At 43.6% G+C, this 20400-nt stretch overlaps 1 protein-coding gene across 2 annotated transcripts in view; it reads left to right on the top strand.

Moving 5' to 3' along the window:
• Positions 1 to 20400, top strand: part of LOC138245909 (sterile alpha motif domain-containing protein 9-like) — a 173898-nt gene that overhangs the window by 69008 nt on the left and 84490 nt on the right. Inside the window, exon 2 of one of the 2 annotated variants that reach the window (XM_069199938.1) lies at positions 19901 to 19963. The exons of the other annotated variant lie outside the window; for it this stretch is intronic. The gene's annotated coding sequence lies outside the window, so the exon portion shown is untranslated. The remainder of the gene's footprint in view (positions 1 to 19900; positions 19964 to 20400) is intronic. 2 annotated transcript variants of the gene reach the window in all.

The following is a 20400-nucleotide window of genomic DNA, read 5'->3' on the forward strand; positions in this document are numbered from 1 at the left end:
CCTTATTTTTGAAAGTTGTATTATCTTGTTACTGTAATTTGAAAAATCATACTAAACAGATGAACACCCACGTACTGCACTGTTAACACGGTTTCACTAAAGGAGAGCATAAATGTCCACCTCCCTGCCTTTCACCTATTTAAATTGAAGTACCAATGCAGCCAGTACAACATCCAACTGTAACAAAATCCATGTCAATACAGTTGACAACCTCCATCAGCTTTACCCTCTTCTAACCTACTTCGAATTTTAACCAGAATTTAAAACCTTCAATGCCGAATACATTCTGTGATTCATTAAACCTTTTATCACTGAAAAATTCAGACGACACAGATTAAGGCGATTAGGTTGTGACCACGACTAGTTTTGAGTAGGGACAGATTCAGAGGCCTCATCTAACTAGGCCTCACTGTAGGAAAGTACCATCTTGCCTGGCACGTTACCCCCATTTTTAATTGTTTGTCAGTTTGTTTTTGCCTGTCTCACTGGGATCCTGCTAGCCAGGACCCCAGTGCTCATAAGTGTGGCCTGAATGTGTGTTCCCTGTGTGGTACCTAACTGTGTCACTGAGGCTCTGTTAATCAGAACCTCAGTGCTTATGTTCTCTCTGCCTTTAAAATTGTCACTGCAGGCTAGTGACCATTTTCACCAATTCTAATTGGCCCACTGGAACACCCTTATAATTCCCTAGTATATGGTACCTAGGTACCCAGGGTATTGGGGCTCCAGGAGATCCCTATGGGCTGCAGCATTTCTTTTGCCACCCATAGGGAACTCAGACAATTCTTACACAGGACTGCCTCTGCAGCCTGAGTGAAATAACGTCCATGTAATTTCACAGCCATTTTACACTGCACTTAAGTAACTTATAAGTCACCTATATGTCTAACCCTCACTTGGTGAAGGTTAGGTGCAAAGTTACTAAGTGTGAGGGCACCCTGGCACTAGCCAGGGCAATTTCTCCGGACTTTGTGAGTGCGGGGACACCATTACACATGTGCACTACATATAGGTCAATACCTATATGTAGCTTCACAATGGTAACTCCGAATATGGCCATGTAACATGTCTAAGATCATGGTATCGTCCCCCCATGCCAAATCTGGTATTGGGGTGCCAATCCCAGGCATCCCTGGGACTCCAGCATGGACCCCGGGTACTGCCAAACCAGCTCTCTGGGGTTTTCACTGCAGCTACCCCTGATGCCAACCCGCAGATAGGGTTCTGCCCTCCTGGGGTCTGGGCAGCCTAGTCCCGGGATGGCAGAACAAAGAATTTCCTCTGAGAGAGGGTGTTACACCCCCCCCTTTGGAAATAGGTGTGAAGGACTGGGGAGGAGTAGCCTCCTCCAGCCTCTGGAAATGCTTTGAAGGTGCCCTCCTTGCATAAGCCAGTCTACACCGGTTCAGGGATCCCCTAGCCCCTGCTCTGGCGCGAAACTTGACAAAGGAAAGGGAGTGACCACTCCCCTGTCCATCACCACCCCAGGGGTGGTGCCCAGAGCTCCTCCAGTGTGTCCCAGACCTCTGCCATCTTGAATGCAGAGGTGTGAGGGCACAATGGAGGCCTCTGAGTGGCCAGTGTCAGCAGGTGACATCAGAGACCCCTCCTGATAGGTGCTTACCTCTCTAGGTGGCCAATCCTCCTCTGAGGGCTCTTTAGGGTCTCTCCTGTGGGCTTCTCTTCAGATAACGAATGCAAGAGCTCACCCGAGTTCCTCTGCATCTCCCTCTTCGACTTCTGCCAAGGATCGACCACTGACTGCGCCAGGACGCCTGCAAAACTGCAACAAAGTAGCAAGAAGACTACCAGCAACATTGTAGCGCCTAATCCTGCCAGCTTTCTCAACTGTTTCCTGGAGGTGCATGCTCTGGGGGCTGTCTGCCTTCACTCTGCACTGGAAGCCAAGATGAAATCTCCCGTGGGTTGACGGAGTCTTCCCCCTGCTACCGCAGGCACCAAACTTCTGCTTCACCAGTTCTCTGGGTCCCCTCTCATCGTGACGAGCGTGGTCCCTGGAACACAGGAGCTGGATCCAAATAACCCCGACTGTCTTGTGGTCCTTCTGTCCAAATTTGGTGGAGGTAAGTCCTTGCCTCTCCTCATCAGACAGTAAACCTGTGTACTGCATGAACTGCAGCTGCTTGGACTTCTGTGCACTCTTGCAAGGATTCCTTCATGCACAGCACAGCCCAGGTCCCCAGCACTCCATCCTGCATTGCTCAACTCGCTGAGTTGATCTCCGGCTTCGTGGGACCTTCCTTTATAGTGTTGAGACAACCGCCATGCTGAGTTTTCTTGAACCCGTGTTCAAGTGCTTCTGCGGGTGCTGCCTGCTTCTGCATGGACTCTCTGCGTTGCTGAACGCCCCCTCTGTGTCCTTATCCAAGTGGCGACCTCCTGGTCCTTCCTGTGCCTGGGCAGCACCCTTTTTCTTCAACCGTGACCTTTGCAGCTAGCAAGGCTTGTTTGCAGTCTTTCTGCGTGGAAACAACCCTGCATCCTCCAGCATGCCGTGGGACATCTTCTGTGCAAAGGAAAAGTTCCTGGCACATTTTGTTGTTGCAGAATCTTCAGCTTCTTCCACCCTGAGGCAGCCATTTTAGACCTTCATCCGGGGTTTAGTTGGCTCCTGCCCCCAGGACACTTTCGTGACTCTTGGACTTGGTCCCCTTCCTTTACATGTCTTCAGTGCTTTGCAGTCAGTTGTGGTCTTTGCAGACTCTCCTATCATGACTTTAGTGTATTTCTGGGGAAGTAGGTTAACTTTACTCCTACCTTTCAGGGTCTTGGGGTGGGGTATCGTGGACACCTTAGTGTTTTCTTACACTCCCAGTGACCCTCTACACACTACACTAGGCCTGGGGTCCCTTTGTGGTTCGCATTCCACTTTCAGAGTATATGGCTTGTGTTGCCCCTAGGCCTATTGCATCCTATTGTATTCTACAGTGTTTGCACTACTTTTCTAACTGTTTACTTACCTGATTTTGGTTTGTGTGTATATTTTGTGTATCTTACTTACCTCCTAAGGGAGTATATCCTTTGTTATAATTTTGGCACATTGAACCTTTATGTTTAATAACTCTGAGTATTGTGATTCTTATGATATAGTGCTATATGATATAGGTGGTATAGTAGGAGCTTTGCATGTCTCCTAGTTCAGCCTAAGCTGTTCTGCTATAGCTACCTCTATCAGCCTAAGCTGCTAGAACACTACTAATCTACTAATAAGGGATAACTGGACCTGGCACAAGGTGTAAGTACCATCAGGTACCCACTATAAGCCAGGCCAGCCTCCTATACTCACCATGTCACTTAATGGAAGACTGGCAACTGCAACAAACTGATGTATTGATAGGCTAGCCAGTAGCCATTCAAACTGCTAATACAAAAATACAATGAAAGGTAAGTTAACAGGGCACAAGTCGGGGGGGGTCCACCCACTATTTTCACAGGGTGGATGCCATCCATCCTGCCAAGAAGTCCCACTAAAATATGCTGAATTCGTACCAGTGTAGCTGGACACTCTCAGCAGCGCCTGCACGTGTTGACGCGCCTGACCTTGGTAAGTAAACTTACAAGGGGACGCGTATAGGTCGATGAACCTTTTGATTCGCAATTAGGATGATCCCACCATAAATCCATCAATGCCATTAGTAATCAATAATCAATAGGAGTCCGTAATTGTCACACACCACGACTTTTCAGTCATGAATAACTACAACTTTAGGTAAAAGTTAAAATATTTATTTCCCTATATTAACAATGCTAAAGTCACACAAGTTAATCTCAATATCAAATGATAGACATACAAGAACAATACAATCTGGCTGAACCTATGAATGAGGCGCAGTCTAATCAAAGCTTGAACTATTACACATTCTAGATTACGGTGTAAATCAACAATAAGAATAGTTGCTCAAATGTTATTACATACATTAAGATTCAGCAAAGTAAAGCACCAAACATTATTTCAGAAGCTTGATTCTTATTAGTGAAGTTCTTACTAACCCCAGATTGGAATTAGCATATTAGGCTTCATGCAAAAGAATTTAGACACACAAATTTCGAAAACACCTAGCTATGGCTCTACAAAAATTATGCAGTTGGTACCTAGAAAGAAAATCAAGCAATCATGACAAACATTATTTGGACGTAGTACCTATCCTTAAAACTGATCAGCATGTGGCAACAGTCTTTGTCATCAGGACATCAGTTAGTCAGAACTTCGTCAGGTCTCTGCATTGAGTTCAGGAAAATGCCAAAGTCTTTAGCATTAAAGTTAAGCACGTCTCAAGGCGCTCAAAATGGGCGGTGCCCAGAGCTCCTCCAGTGTGTCCCAGACCTCTGCCATCTTGAATGCAGAGGTGTGAGGGCACAATGGAGGCCTCTGAGTGGCCAGTGTCAGCAGGTGACATCAGAGACCCCTCCTGATAGGTGCTTACCTCTCTAGGTGGCCAATCCTCCTCTGAGGGCTCTTTAGGGTCTCTCCTGTGGGCTTCTCTTCAGATAACGAATGCAAGAGCTCACCCGAGTTCCTCTGCATCTCCCTCTTCGACTTCTGCCAAGGATCGACCACTGACTGCGCCAGGACGCCTGCAAAACTGCAACAAAGTAGCAAGAAGACTACCAGCAACATTGTAGCGCCTAATCCTGCCAGCTTTCTCAACTGTTTCCTGGAGGTGCATGCTCTGGGGGCTGTCTGCCTTCACTCTGCACTGGAAGCCAAGATGAAATCTCCCGTGGGTTGACGGAGTCTTCCCCCTGCTACCGCAGGCACCAAACTTCTGCTTCACCAGTTCTCTGGGTCCCCTCTCATCGTGACGAGCGTGGTCCCTGGAACACAGGAGCTGGATCCAAATGACCCCGACTGTCTTGTGGTCCTTCTGTCCAAATTTGGTGGAGGTAAGTCCTTGCCTCTCCTCATCAGACAGTGAACCTGTGTACTGCATGAACTGCAGCTGCTTGGACTTCTGTGCACTCTTGCAAGGATTCCTTCATGCACAGCACAGCCCAGGTCCCCAGCACTCCATCCTGCATTGCTCAACTCGCTGAGTTGATCTCCGGCTTCGTGGGACCTTCCTTTGTAGTGTTGAGACAACCGCCATGCTGAGTTTTCTTGAACCCGTGTTCAAGTGCTTCTGCGGGTGCTGCCTGCTTCTGCATGGACTCTCTGCGTTGCTGAACGCCCCCTCTGTGTCCTTATCCAAGTGGCGACCTCCTGGTCCTTCCTGTGCCTGGGCAGCACCCTTTTTCTTCAACCGTGACCTTTGCAGCTAGCAAGGCTTGTTTGCAGTCTTTCTGCGTGGAAACAACTCTGCATCCTCCAGCATGCCGTGGGACATCTTCTGTGCAAAGGAAAAGTTCCTGGCACATTTTGTTGTTGCAGAATCTTCAGCTTCTTCCACCCTGAGGCAGCCATTTTAGACCTTCATCCGGGGTTTAGTTGGCTCCTGCCCCCAGGACACTTTCGTGACTCTTGGACTTGGTCCCCTTCCTTTACATGTCTTCAGTGCTTTGCAGTCAGTTGTGGTCTTTGCAGACTCTCCTATCATGACTTTAGTGTATTTCTGGGGAAGTAGGTTAACTTTACTCCTACCTTTCAGGGTCTTGGGGTGGGGTATCGTGGACACCTTAGTGTTTTCTTACACTCCCAGTGACCCTCTACACACTACACTAGGCCTGGGGTCCCTTTGTGGTTCGCATTCCACTTTCAGAGTATATGGCTTGTGTTGCCCCTAGGCCTATTGCATCCTATTGTATTCTACAGTGTTTGCACTACTTTTCTAACTGTTTACTTACCTGATTTTGGTTTGTGTGTATATTTTGTGTATCTTACTTACCTCCTAAGGGAGTATATCCTTTGTTATAATTTTGGCACATTGAACCTTTATGTTTAATAACTCTGAGTATTGTGATTCTTATGATATAGTGCTATATGATATAGGTGGTATAGTAGGAGCTTTGCATGTCTCCTAGTTCAGCCTAAGCTGTTCTGCTATAGCTACCTCTATCAGCCTAAGCTGCTAGAACACTACTAATCTACTAATAAGGGATAACTGGACCTGGCACAAGGTGTAAGTACCATCAGGTACCCACTATAAGCCAGGCCAGCCTCCTATACTCACCATGTCACTTAATGGAAGACTGGCAACTGCAACAAACTGATGTATTGATAGGCTAGCCAGTAGCCATTCAAACTGCTAATACAAAAATACAATGAAAGGTAAGTTAACAGGGCACAAGTCGGGGGGGGTCCACCCACTATTTTCACAGGGTGGATGCCATCCATCCTGCCAAGAAGTCCCACTAAAATATGCTGAATTCGTACCAGTGTAGCTGGACACTCTCAGCAGCGCCTGCACGTGTTGACGCGCCTGACCTTGGTAAGTAAACTTACAAGGGGACGCGTATAGGTCGATGAACCTTTTGATTCGCAATTAGGATGATCCCACCATAAATCCATCAATGCCATTAGTAATCAATAATCAATAGGAGTCCGTAATTGTCACACACCACGACTTTTCAGTCATGAATAACTACAACTTTAGGTAAAAGTTAAAATATTTATTTCCCTATATTAACAATGCTAAAGTCACACAAGTTAATCTCAATATCAAATGATAGACATACAAGAACAATACAATCTGGCTGAACCTATGAATGAGGCGCAGTCTAATCAAAGCTTGAACTATTACACATTCTAGATTACGGTGTAAATCAACAATAAGAATAGTTGCTCAAATGTTATTACATACATTAAGATTCAGCAAAGTAAAGCACCAAACATTATTTCAGAAGCTTGATTCTTATTAGTGAAGTTCTTACTAACCCCAGATTGGAATTAGCATATTAGGCTTCATGCAAAAGAATTTAGACACACAAATTTCGAAAACACCTAGCTATGGCTCTACAAAAATTATGCAGTTGGTACCTAGAAAGAAAATCAAGCAATCATGACAAACATTATTTGGACGTAGTACCTATCCTTAAAACTGATCAGCATGTGGCAACAGTCTTTGTCATCAGGACATCAGTTAGTCAGAACTTCGTCAGGTCTCTGCATTGAGTTCAGGAAAATGCCAAAGTCTTTAGCATTAAAGTTAAGCACGTCTCAAGGCGCTCAAAATGGGCAGAATGGCCTTTCGGTCAGGAAAATGGACAAAAATGCAGCGTGTCATAAGGAGAAGTCACACAAGAATGAACAGTTCTTCTCCATGCAGTCCCGTTAAGTTAGATCTCCTAAAGTTACTCGCTAATTCCCCAATGGTTGAGGAATCGTACGTTTTTACTTTATTCAATAAAATTATAAATTCAAATCGGCAGTTTCTACAAGTTCATGGTCTATATGTTTTCGATTGGTCCGTTTTGCAATGTCCTCATCCATCCGGCTCATCAGGTAACAATATTGTTGCAGCTTACACTCTAGTCAGTATATTCCATTGTCTTTGTGCCTGGGAAAGTCAGTCTAGTACATGTTGCATTTACAATGTTACATTCAGCAGGATCTGCATCATCTAGCTAGCAGTTCTCATGAAAAAGACTTCGGCTATGGACGCATTAGGTCAGCACAATAGGAATATTACATTTCAGCTCTTCACATAGACATTTTATTGACGTTTAAGAAATACAGCTTGACATGAGGTTGTGCAGCTAGGCCAAGACTTCTGCTGAGTTAAGGCTTTCAATTAATAAGACTAATACATAAAACATAACCCTAAATATGATGTATTACTACATTTTCAAACATAAACTCAATATTTGATTTTAATAAGGCATTAATAAGTATACTTCGTGAACATTAGCAACCACTCTCCATGGGCACATTTTCAATGCGTGCATTATTTCCCTAGATTATTACATTTTCTATGCAAATTCATCATTCAAATTCATTAATATTTTGTTAATACTTTTTTGTAAGACTCCTGCGCTAACAATCCCTCCTCTGATGACTAAATATGTAATCACAGAATTCTATCACTAACTATATTTCTAATATTTCAAACCCCTCAGTTTCTTGTTCTCTTTGTGGATTTCTTTCAAACAATTTTTCCCTTTTCTTTTCTTCCCTTCCCTGATCATTCTTTGACATTTTTAATTTGATTCTTTTACACAATTTACATATTCCCCATATTCCGATTAAGCAAACCACAACAATTAATATCCCTTGTAATATTTTCAATAGAATCCCTTTCCCAATGTTGCTGAGCCAATTTCCCACTGAAGCAAAACCTTTCCCAACTTTTTTCCAAACACCAGTTCTTTTTAACTCTGTAAAATCACTACTTTCATTAGTCAGATTAGGAAGTAAGCTTCTAATTTCTTTACTGTTATCAGGTATGAATGAGCAACAATGCCTAGCGTTAAGAATTTTGCAAACTCCGCCATCTTTTGCTAAAATTATGTTTAATGCAAGGCGTTTCTGAAGCACCATAGCTCTTTAGGCAGCTAATTTAGTATCTATCAGGAGTATTGCCCCTGAAATATTTATCAGCATGTTATCCACAATAGTAGACAACTTTCGAATCTTTATCGAAATCAGAACAACTCCCACTGAAGGAATTATTGCTCCAAATATATCACCCACAATACCAGAAGGAGTTTCCCTCCTCTGTCTAGTACGATGTAATTCGGTCACTTTTGAAAAATTCTTTAAATCATCTAACTGAAATATCTTTGGGAAAACTATTCCCAAGTAGCAAGGACCATACCATCCCTTTGGAAGACGGTAAGAAGCATTTGTACCACAGATATAATATATTCCAGGAATCGCTGGATCTTGTCCATTCAACATAAAAGTCCATTTACTCTGAAACAAAAACACATGTCTACATTCACTCGTTCGCACAAATAAAGTGTCAGTGCAAGATTTAGGCCTATATACACAAAGTTTCCCTATGTGTTGTGCATCTAAAGCTAATTTCCTTTAGTTAGTGTGGTGTAAGCATAATCATTTGCAGAAATTTCTTTTTTCATGCCTTTCTCTAGGTTCTCTTTCAATGCCTTTCTTCTGTCATCTGTATGGTTTAAGAAGCTCTTTTCTAAAGATGTAAGCAAGCATGTCAGATTATTGCGATGAGCATAAGCAGTTCCAAAAGTTAATGTAGGCTCAAAGAATCCTCTAACTAGTACTATGTCATTATCCTTAGACATGTTACTCAAATATCTAATTATAGGCACAAATGAAAATACTAAGGCACTCATTATCCGCCTCCAGCTGATGCCATCCCACCATTAGGCCTCCTGTGGGGCCTGAATCTCGCTGGCCCTATTATGACTTCCCCGCTGGGCCGGCGGGGAACAGGGCCTTAACATTGCAGCCGGCTCCTAATGGAGGCGGCGGCAATGTGGTGGTGCAGCGGATACAGTAGCACCTGTTGTGCACGCCACTGCCCGTAATTCGAGCAGTTGAATGCGCGATGGGGCTGCGCATGGGGGCCCCTGCACTGCCCATGTCAAGTGCATGGGCACTGCAGGGGCCTCCAGGCCCCCCCGAGTCCCCTGTTCCGCCAGTCTTTACATGGGCAGGCTTGCGGATGGGGACTTGTAAACCCAAGGGTAGCGCTGCTTGCAACCGCCAGGATTACAACCGACGGGACTGCCAGGCTGCAGGCTGGCGGCAGCCTGACGGTGTCCGCAGTTTGACCGTGGCGGCTCCGCCACGGTCATAATGTCGTGACCGGACCACCACTGTGGGATGGTCCGACCGCGACTGTGACCCTGGGGGTCTAGTGAACACCAGGGCCTAAATCTTGATTTGAATAAAATCAATTTTAGTAAATTCGAGTAAATTTGTCTGAATGTACTCTTGGTTATAAAGCCTTGTTAGTAACAGACTACAAGTTATTCCATACGTTAGTGGTAGACTGTGATAAGTAACTCCCTCTTCAACTGATGAAGGAATTTGTGTACACACAAAACAATTCTTCTCAACCATAGTCTCAACATACTCACTCAATGAGCGATAGAAGACATTAGAAGATAGTTCCCCTTGCGCATTAGTATGCTCACGCAAATTCTTCTCATCTAATTTGAACTTTTCAAAAGCCATTAATGCAGTAGTTGTCTCCAAAGCCAGAGCATTGTTAGCTTTACCGTTGTCAAGAACAGTCATTCCCATTAGTAGTATTACAAACAGTACCATACACACGATTCCCAAGACAATGCTCATGTATTTACAGCGCATACCCTTCCTACCTTACTCACTTTTGTTTCTCATGATCTGTAAAGAATCAGAAACCAGAAGAGGAAATTTAGAAACATTGCAGCAAAAATCTAAAACAAAAGCGGAAATCTTCAATTTTCTTCAGCAGACATTTACAGCTTTCAGTCTCACTTCCAGGATCATTTATCAAATCGGTAAGCTTTGTCAAAAAACAGGTTTAGCCGCTTTGTCAAAATCAGGTTTCAAAAGTCAAATCAGGTTATCAAAGTCTTTTCTGGTTACTTTCAACAGTTTCTCATCAGTTTTCTTTCTCTTTTACTTATTTCTCAAAAATAAATTTTACCAACAGATCATCTCTTTGGCTCCATTCAGGTGTCAAAATATTAGCTTCGAATTTCTTGATCAAAACAAAAAGACAAAAACTCTTTCTGCCATTTACTTGTAGTTGCATATGCCCATTCAGGACCTGCATATTTGCGACTTGCTATTCTCTTTCTTTTCAACTTTCGATTACCATTCAATTCTCCTTCACTTAGATCTTCTTTCCTTGTTGTATCTACTTCCTCCTCAATTGTTGAGTCAACAACTATTTCTTTTCTCTTCGTTTGCGACTCTGGCCATTAATCTCCTCTCAGTGGACCTTTGGTCAATGTTCTTTTCAAGATGGTACTTGTAACTTCTCCTTGTTCTGTGGATTTTTCTCATGATCGGTCTGCAACTGGCTCTGTCGAGGTTGGATCACAGTGGCTTTGATCCAGCTCAGCTCCTTTTTCTCCAGAGTCTAGCAATCGCTTTGCCCCTTTTTCCGGATTCGTCTGCTTCTGGTAAAGCCATCCTCTGACTGGGCTCTCCTGGTCCCTCAATTGAGATAGGCTACTATTGCCCTCCTGGAGCTCTTCTTCTTCGTCTCTCACAGGAGTGACTGAACCGTCCTCAACGGGCTCAAAATCAGTCTCAGTTTCCCTTTGGTCACTCTCAGGCCCTGAGACTTGCTCTCATGTTGTTGGTAATTTCAACAACTCTGATTCTTCTTCTTCTTCAGTAGGGCATATCACTTTCTTCGTGTGACTGGCATGAATCCAGTTCGGGACTCCTGCATACTTCACAGCTGTGGTGGTTGTCAGAACCAGCTGGTACAGGCCCTTGCAACGAGGTTCCAAACACCTTTTCCTCACGTGTTTCCATACATTAACCCAGTCACCAGCTCTCACATTGTGCCCTAGGATAGGGATCGGTAGCACTGTTACTGCCTCCACCTGGTGAAAGAGAGAGCGAACCACATCAGCCAGACCTTTGCAGTAATCCACCACCATATCATCTTTAATGTTGACAAGAGCATTTGCAGGCACCGCTGGCAACTTCATGGCTCGACCCATAAGGATCTCGTGCGGCGACAATCCTGTCTTCCTGTCAGGTGTGTTTCTCATTGTCATCAGTACCATAGGCAACCCGTCAGGCCATTTCAAATTCGGAGATGCACACATTGTTGCAGTCCTTGATTTCAAAGTACCATTCACCTGCTCCACTAGTCCTGATGCTTCTGGGCAGTAACTACAATGCAACTTCTGCTCAATGTTCAGTGCTGCACACAGTAATTTAATTACTTCATTGTTGAAGTGACTTCCCCTATCTGATTCTAAAGAGATTGGAAAACAGAACCATGGTATCTGCTCCCTAAGTAGTAGTTTTGCTACTGTGAGACTGTCATTTCTTTGTGGAGGATATGCTTCAATCCAATGTCTAAAGATACAGACAATCAACAACACGTATCTCAAACCTCCACACACAGGCATTTCAATAAAATCCATTTGCATTCTGCTCAATGGACCTCCTGAATGTGTGGCGGCTCATATTGTCCAATGTCCCTTTCCCCGAGTTCATCTGTTGGCAGATAATGGCAAACTGCTTTGGCAACTTGTCTAAACTTTGGGTTGAACCAATCTTGTTTAAAGGCAAGGATCATTGCATCCCTCTCAACATGAGCTTGACCATGATAATATCTAGCCATTTGAGACAATAAACTATTTGGCAAAACCAGTTTCCCTTCTTCTGAGACCAACACTTCATCCTGTCTCTGTACACATTTCTTTTTGCTCCATGAACTTTTTTCCTCCCTGTTATCATTATGCTGCAACGTCTTCAACTCTTCCATTGTGTCAATTACTTCTAATGCGTAATTTGCACAGGTATCAATTTTCTCTTCAGGTAACAATTCTCACTTTTTCCTTAAACGATATACAGTTGAATGCGCAAAACCTTGCGACTTGATCCGCATATCCATTCCCGATTGATACGAAGTCCTGTGACTTCAGGTGTTCCCTGAATTTCACCACGGCAATTTTCTCAGGCAATTGGATCACATGCAATAGCTCCCTGATTCTTTCGCCATTTCTTACTGGGGAACCAGAAGAGGCCAGGAAACCTCTCTGTGACCACAACTGACAAATATCATGGACTATCCTGACTCTGTATTGGCTATACTGTGACCACAATTGGCACAAATCATGGACTATCCCGAATCTGTATTGGCTATCTGTAAAGATAGTGACTTTCATCTGGGCTGAAACATGGCATGCTCTAGTTAGGGCTACCAATTCTGCTACTTGTGCAGAAAACACTTCCTGTAGCCGAGATGCTTCCAGGTTTCCAGAAATTGCTCACACAACATATCCTGCTCTTATGGTCTCAAACAAGAACCATCAACAAAGATAATTTGGTCACTTTCTTCCAATTGAGTATCTCTGATATCAGGTCTTGGTTTTGTGCACAAATCATTTACCTCAAGGCAATCATGCTCGACATCCTCTAGTTTCTCAATTTCAACATTTTCACTCTGGAGCAAAGTTGCCGGGTTCAGCTCTGAACATCTTTTTAATTACACATTCGGTGACCCTAGAATATTTGTCTCATATCTGGTCAATCTTGCACCTGTCAAATATTGTGTTTTCATCTTAGTGGGTAGAATCTCAATCGAGTGTGGGACCATAATAGTTAAGGGATGTCATTTCACAATACCTTCACACTGAGTGAGGCTCTGTCCAGCCGCTGCTACTGCACACAAACAACCTGGAAAGGCTGCTGCAACTGGGTCCAAAGTAGCTGAAAAATATGCTACTGGGTGGTTTACCTCTGTCTGTCAAGCCAGACAAAGAACATGCATCACCGTCACAACAGATCAATGTGAAAGGTTTCGTGTAGTCAGACATACCTAAAGCCGTAGCTCTGCACAGACTTTCTCTCAGTTCAGTGAATGCTTTCATTCCAGCCTGGTCTAACATTATGGGATCAGTAATCTCTTTATGGGTCAGCTTCTGCAAGGGCTTGGAAAATAACTGAAAAATTAGGAATCCACTGGCGACAGTATCCCACCATCCCTAGGAACATCCTAACATCTCTCTGCATAGTCGCTGGATTCATCTGCAATATTGTTGTAACCCTCTCTCTGGATATTTTCCTTATCCCTTTCTCAATCTGGTGACCCAAGTATTTCACTTCTCTCTGACAATATTGCAATTTCAGTGGTGACACCTTATGCCCATTCTTTCCCAAGTGATCCAGAAAAGCAATTGTATCATATTTACATTTGTCCCTTGTTCTGGATGCAATCAGCAAGTCATCAATGTACTGCACCAATGTTGACTGAAAAGGTAATTCCAACGACTCCAGATTCTTTTTCAAAATCTGATTGAATATGGATGGTGACTCTGAAAGCCCTTGAGGAATTCTGAACCAACAGTAGGCTCAATCCAAGAATTTGAAACAAAAGAGAAATTGACTATCCTCATGAACAGGCACAGAAAGGAAGGCTTGTGACAACTCAACAAAAGTAAACCATTCAGCATCGCATGGAATCCGGAACACTATCACAGCTGGATTTGGCACCACGGGACAACATTTTACCACAATGTCATTTATTTTACTCAAATCCTGGACTATCCGAACTTTCCCACTGGGCTTCTTCAAACCAATTATCGGTGAGTTACAATGGGCTGCTCAACACTTCTTTCAAACACCGCTTGCTCCATAAAGTCTGAAATTATCTAGGCAACCTTCACAAGAACATCCTGCGGCATGTTGTACTGCGGAATCTGAGGGAAAACTGCATTCAGTTTCACTGTAACTCTAACTAGCTCCACTCCTTTTATCAATCCTACTTCTTTCCCTGTCAGATCCCAGACTTTCTCCTTAACCGCTCCCTGTAAATCAGGATGAAGCTCTTTTACAGTAAAAATAGTATTGGGGGGGTCAGGAAATGAAAGAACAACACAACTCTGTTTGGCAAATAATATGAGCATTTATAAATAACGGCCCGGAGGGCAGCACAGCTCGGTTACTAATACCGCACTCAACTTAGTCATCATGAACAACTTCTTTTATATGTTCAAGATACCTTGAATGCGTCTTATCACTTGTCATGCATTTTGATTTAAGCACTTGCTTGGTACATTATTATCTCTACTTACGTTAGCACAAAGCAATATTTCTCCTTGGGAAAAGCATCTAATTACGCATTTACAGAACAGCGAAGGTTACACATCTGTCATGGACACAGTTGCTAATAACAACAGTGCCTTTTGATCTCACGTTCTGAAACCTATCAGTATGTCCTTTCTCAGCTATCTCCACTCTTGGAAACATTTCTTTCTATCCTCCCTTGCACAGCTGCTGGACTTCAAGCATCAAAGCTTATCGTGTTCCCTCTCCAAAACCACCATGGTGTACACTTCCCTTGTGAACGTGGATCAGAATGTGTGCCCTCCCTGTGCTTGTGTTATCAAGTTATGGCTCAAGCTTTAGTGTTGTGGCCTTCTACTTCCAGCTACATTATGAATAAATGTTTCTGCTTGTCCCTGTCCTTGCACCCCTGCAACCTCTCTATCCTGGGCTCTCTATTTGGACATCATGAACACTCTAGGCCTGTATTCTTCTCTGATCATGTAGGATTCTGCACATTTTCTTCCTAATTCATGCACTAGCAAAAGTGGGCCTTCTCCTTTTTCCATATTTTCAGTAACATTCCCCCTTTTAGTTGAACTTTCAAATACTTCCTCGCCTTCCCTGCTACATACATTCATTAGTGTGTATATGTTGTCCTCGTCCTCCTGCACTTTCCTTACTGCTCTGATAGTGAACATCCCACTCAATTTCTGGCTAACCCTCTTGCAGAATCCTACCACTACCTGGAAGATACAGTACATCAATAGGATCACCACAAGGATCGGGAATAGCCCCTTAAACAGTCCTGACAACCAGGATGGCATCCATACAAACCACCCTGAAAACCATTTGTCGTGGGCACCCCCCCCATCTGCCATCTTCTTCCGCAGGTTATGTAGAGTCTGTATGGCGTCCGTTATTGTTCCGTTATCTGCATCATTAGCTGGCACGTACGTATAGCAGGCTGTTCCGATTTTGGCACAAACCCCACCCTCCATGGGCGTCATCAAGTCTAGCACATACCTGTGTTGCATAAGCATCACCCTCACAGCCCGCATTTCTTCCTTGACTGTATTGAAACCATCTTCGGTTACATTAATGGTCTTCATCAGTTCCCATCGGGTTACTTGCAGCCAGCGGGCAGTTGCCTTTGCTAGGACGAATGGGAAGATGCTTCCGAAGAACAACTGGGCATCATTGAACAACTTGTGCTCTTGTGGAACGTCTTTCCAGGTTGTAGTGCCTAAATAATATAGCCTGCCATTTGTGTTGCATGCTATTGTCACTCTGATTTCCCATCCATAAAGAGAGAGCTCTACACCCAAATGTTGCGCCAAAGTGCCACTGACCATGGACGTATACTGATCCATTTACTCGAAAATATGGCCTCTCCTGACAATCATGGGGCATAGGTGTGGCTGAGTAGTTATTACAGAAAAGTGTAGGTTGTGATATTACCAGAAATCCCTGCTCTAATATTCTAGTTTTCCATTTGTTACTCTTATACCTCATGACCCCTGTCTCAGCCATTGTTTCTAACTTCACTATTAACTCCTTGCGGTCTGTCAGGACATTCATTATATCGGCTAACTCCTCCTCATATTGTGTGGTGTTTACTAGGAACGCTCCCTGCCTTATCTGTAAGGGTTACATCCGTGCTCGCATTCTACAAAGATACAGGTATAATAAACATTGAATAACATTCGAGGGTACCTCTTTTGACGATTGCAGCCTGTCTGTGTCACTAGCATGTGGGCTTAGGGAACAAACAAAACATGACTTATTAGTAGTCTGCATGCCTATCTCTGTCATATGCTGGTACCACATGGTGTCTAGCAAACTAACATGCATATTATGGGATACATTTTCATACTTATATACTTATCTCTGCAAGCGGTTAGTATACTGACATATTGCCATGCATGGGCTAAAATACCATTGAAATGCAATTGCTAGCATAACAAGACATGAACAGAAGAACAAAATTGAAATACATAACTGTCCACTAGTAGTATCGAATAGAATCCCCGCTGGTCTCTTTAAAGGGGACGCTGTCCTTCGTCTTTTTCTTTGCCCTCCTCTAAAAGTTCCTGTGAAGATGGCGATGCGTGACATGAAGCAGGGGCCAATCGAACGTCTGACAGATGTATCCATGGCTTCCTGCCCTCCACTTTCACTGCTGTGGAGGTGTTCTGGATAACTAAGTAGGGGCCCTCGAACTTGCTGTCTCTCCATCATCGTAGAAAATTGCAGATGTACACTTGCTGGCCCACGGAAATTGGACTGGTCTGCTGGGCTGCGGTGGTGCACTCCTCTTGTCGTAGCACCTGTTTAGAGAAGAACTTGGCAGGCTTCAATAACTGAGATAAATAACTACTCATCTCCTGTCCTAAAACCTCAGCTGTCTTTTGAGCAGCTGTCTTCTGTCGAGCTATCATTAAGGGAGTCGGCATAGGACGTCCTGTCACTATCTGGTGAGGGGTCAAGTGATGATCACTTCCTGGTTCGTTTCTGAGGGCATATAAAGCTAGTGGAAGGCAATATAGCTAGTTTTTCTGCAGTGTGGCACATAGTTTACTGATTTTGTTTTTTAAAAGGCCATTAAGGCGTTCGACTATACCATTACTTTGGGGATGATAAACAGATGACAATTTATGTTTTATTCCTAGAGAGGTGCAGATGTGCTGAAACATTGCATTAACAAAGTGTGTGCCGTTATCTGAGCGGATCGCTTCTGCGATTCCCCGCCTAGGTATCATCTCTCTCATCAAAAAATTGGCTGCTGCTTTAACATCATTATGTACTCATGGTCCTGCCTCGAGCCACCTTGAAAAAGGGCAGACCACCACAATAAGGTGTATGTAATTGTTACGTCTCAAACATGTCAACAAAATCAAAATTTTACTTTTTAAATGGGCCTGTCAGACGTGGTATTGTTAAGGTAATTACTTTTAGTGTGGGTCTAGGGCTGTATTGTTGGCATACTGCACATTCTGCAATGTACATAGTATTCATTTCAGATAATTGTAGAATGAACCAATCTGCCTGTAGCGTAGCAAGAAGATATTCCTTGGCAGTGTGCACAGGGAGGTGTAGTTGCTCTAGGGATATATATAACAGGGCTTGTGGCATTCCTGGTTTACCTGTGCTTTCTTGATTATAAATAAAACCTGTTGGTGACTGTATACACCCTCACTGTTCCCACAGCTCCCTTTCATGAGGTAGTGCTTGTTCTTGCAATTCGCGTAGATGTAATTGTGCTGTCTCTGTATATGGGGGTGGTAATTCAGTAGCATTCTGTTGCCTGCTTGTTATCATCCCTAATGTGTGTTCATCCTGTTCACTATAATTTGGAGATTTTTTAGATTATTCTTTTGCTGCCCAGTCTGCCAAGGCATTACCCTGGTGACAAGGTCTTGCTGATTGGTGTGTGCTGCACATTTTATAACTGCTACCTTGGATGGTAGAGTTAAAGGCTTTATCAATTGCGCCAATACATTTTTATGCATTACAGGGAATCCATCAGATTTAAGAAATCCCCTCCTTTCCCACCTGTGAATGCTAGAATGCACAGTGGTGGTGACATATGCTGAATCTGAATAAATGGTTACCTGTAGTCCTTCGGTTTGCTGCAGCGCATCAATGATGGCCACTAATTCTGCAGCTTGTGCTGAGAAATTGGACAGGAGTGGTATTTGACTTACTATCTGTAAGGTGTCAGATAATCTCTGCTGTTCGGCTTTTACAATGGCTGCTCCAGAGTGCCTAATCCCAGTCTCCTGATCTATGAAAGAGGACCCATCAACAAAGAGCAACGTGCTGCCAGGGATGGGGTCTTCTCCCACCTTACTCTCTTCTTCTGGGGTGTAATTGGCACAGTCATGTACTTGTTCATCGTCAGAAACTGGGTGTGCAAAGAAAGTTGCTGGATTAACTGTGAATCGAACCACTTGCAAGGATGGTATTGAAAGTATTACTTCATATCTAGATACCCTTTGAGTTGTAAGGGTGCTCTTGCTTTTTTGCAAGATGGCGAATACTGCATGCTCTGCATACAGTGTTAAAGGTGATCCCATCACTATGGTGGTACTTTTCTGGGCTGTAAAAGCTGCTTCAGCCAGTGCTGGCTCACATGGATAATGCCCTTTCATGACGGGATCTAGCAGCCCGCTGTAGTAGGCAACTAGTTTGTGTCCCATGGATGTCTTTTGAGTTAGTACTGCTGTCATCATCATTCCATTACAATGACAGAAGAGGAAGAATGTTTTATTATAATCAGGTGTACCTAACACTGGAACATTTGTGATTGCTCTCTTTAGCTCCAGGAAGGCTGTCTCCCTTTTGTGAGTCCAATCAATTTTGTTTGCATTTGTGTAGGACTCCTTTAAGGCAGTGAAAAGTGGTGCGGTCAGAGTGGCGTAATCGAATACCCACTGCCTCACATAATTGCAGAGTCCTAAAAACTTCTGCATTTGTTTTGTGGTTGTGGTCTTAGGCATGTTTCTGATGCTCTCTACTCTGGCCGGTGTCACCCTCCTCCCATCTTTAGATATTATCTGCCCCAAATAGTGGACCTCTATCTGCACGTATTGCAATTTATTTTTGTCCACTTTGTAATCTTTTTTCTGCAAGCGTGCAGAGGAGGCCAATGGTGTAGTCTCTACATATGTCTTCAGTAGTGCTACAAACCATGATATCATCCACATATTGTAACAAAGTAAACACTGTCACACGGACACACAGACATAGATAGGGCACAGCAGGTTGAGAACACTTTCAACACATGAGTGCGACAGCTCATTCCATTCACCCCACCACTACAGCTCATACCACTTGCACAAGATAGACACACAACACACATTTAGGGAGTAAGAGAAACTCAATTAATCTTGTTTCCAAAGTTGAAGGAGGTGTTGTGATATTAAAAACAGGGCTGGACTGGGAACAAAAGCAGCCCTGGCAAAACTGTGCAAACCAGTCCCCACTCCTTTTCTGTCTCTTTTTCTCCAATCTCTTTCTCTTGATGCCTCTCTGTGTCTTTCTTTCTTTCTCACACTCTCTCTTTACCTGCTGCCATAGGCCCAGATAGCTGGAGACAACGCCCGAGGCCAGTGACCTTCAAACACCGGCTTCCATTGTCTCCAGTCCCCTGGGGAAATCCCTGATGAGATGAGCGGCCAGACCAGCCCTGGGCGGGTCATTTTACTTTGCACAAAAGAAGTGCAAACACCTGGATGCGCGGACTGTGCTTTGCATTTTATGAGGGAAACTGAAAGCAACGTTTTGTTTATTTTTTAGAACGGGAACCCGCCTAATTTTTAAAGTGAGAACTACAACGCTCGTAGTGAACTTGGGATCAACGTAAGTAGCTGTTGTTACTAGTTACTTGAGTTCTCTCTTTGTCTTAAAATAATTCAGATAAAATAGTTGCAATATCTTGAGCAGAGTTGCGGTGAGTGTCTATTCCGTACATTCTTTCACAATCTGACAGTAGTTGCTTTCTAAATCAGAGTAGTTGGTATTTAAATTAGATTTCGTGCCAGCAAGTTATTTTCAATAAGTCAGCTGGTGGTGTTGAAAGACGTGTTGTTATATCCATTCTTTTTACAGCAACTCACATTTTTTTTAGTTCATTGTTTTTGTGCTAATCGAGTTCTGCCGTCAAAACCTTTTTAGGTCACTGTACTGTAAGGGTACTGTACAATGGTTCACTATTTCCAAAACCTCCAGCTTGGTCAGTGTTTTGTTTAGAAATCCACTACGTTTGTAATGAATCTCGTTGATGCAATTTTGCACAA

The sequence above is a fragment of the Pleurodeles waltl genome, chromosome 7 (assembly GCF_031143425.1).
Source record: "Pleurodeles waltl isolate 20211129_DDA chromosome 7, aPleWal1.hap1.20221129, whole genome shotgun sequence".
Lineage (NCBI taxonomy): Eukaryota > Metazoa > Chordata > Amphibia > Caudata > Salamandridae > Pleurodeles > Pleurodeles waltl.